This window comes from Propithecus coquereli, unplaced genomic scaffold (genome assembly GCF_000956105.1).
Source record: "Propithecus coquereli isolate 6110/MARCELLA unplaced genomic scaffold, Pcoq_1.0 Scaffold495, whole genome shotgun sequence".
Classification (NCBI taxonomy): domain Eukaryota; kingdom Metazoa; phylum Chordata; class Mammalia; order Primates; family Indriidae; genus Propithecus; species Propithecus coquereli.
This window is the reverse complement of record NW_012150785.1, coordinates 656,085-657,472: the sequence shown is the minus strand read 5'-3', so window position 1 is coordinate 657,472 and position 1,388 is coordinate 656,085.

The window sequence follows — 1,388 nt, the reverse complement described above, 5'->3', positions numbered from 1 at the left end:
ATGTCAAAGAATGCCAACAGCCACCAGAAGTTAAAGGAGGCGAGGCACAGATTTTACCCTGTAGTCTCTGGAGGGAGTGTGGACATGCTGATACCTTGATTTCATACTCCTGGACTCTAGGACTGTGAGATAACAAATTTCTGTTGTTTTAAGCCATCATTTGGGGTTATTTATTTATGCCAGCTAATGCAAACTAAAACAATAGGTAATATCAATTAAGCACTGACTCTTTTAGGCATTCTCCAAAGGGCTTTCTTTACTTCTGTTCACTCTTTCAAATTGTTGAAGATTAGTAGTTTTCATATATTACATTATTCTTCAAAACAGTTATTATTCTAAGTATTTCACATAAATAAACTCACATAATCTTCAAAATAAGTGTAGGAGATAATTAATAACAGTACCTTAATTTTACAAAGGTTAAAATTGATGCAGAGAAAGTTAATTATGTTTCTCCAAAGCTAAACAGTTCATAAATTGCAAATATCTGGCTCCAGAGTCTACATTGTTAACCACTATACCATGATGAATATCTGAGATATTAAATCTAAAACACTGGAAATTAATACTCCTTCTTTCTCCTATATTTCACGTAATAAAAGTGAAACAAAAGAGGAGTAAGTGAATCCCATTTAGTCATATCATTAGTGACTCAGGCAGGGTTTGAATCCATGCAGCTTGACAAAGTAGTCTGGGTTTTGAAAATTATGTTATCCTATCTCATAAATAGTTTATTAGACTGAGTCTATTTTTCCATAATATACTATCCATGGGAACAAATAATCTGAAATATCTATGAATTATGGCCACATTGAAAAATTGCTCAGATACTCAATAAATGCTATTAACAGAAAATTTGTCTTAAGAATTTGCATTAATTTACAAATATGATTCAGAATCAAGAATTTTACCCAATGTAAATGGATATTGTTACCACCTCTAAGCAAATTTTAATTTCATAATCAATTTTGAAGCCTTTCTATAATGAGAATTGGCAAAATATTCTTAAAAATGAATTGGTATGTAAATTCCAAATACTTTCCTCCCAAAGAAAATCTATTGTATTTAAACATCTGTTTTCAGTTTTAAACAAAATTTAAGAAACCATTAGAAAATATAGTTTCACTTAAGCTTCTCAGGAATCTTAGAATGTATGTGCTATTGTAAATTACAATGTTTGAAATTCACTGCATAAATAGTTCAAAGTTTTTCTGTTCCTATTTTTTCTCAGTGACTCAGTGAATAGCTGAGACTTACTTACCGTATTCTTTTTTCTATGTATTGTTATCATACCCCCTCATTAACATCCTACATACATGCCACACACACCTACACATACTCACACATGATAATTTTAGGTATTTTGAGAAAATGCTAAAAAAAACCCT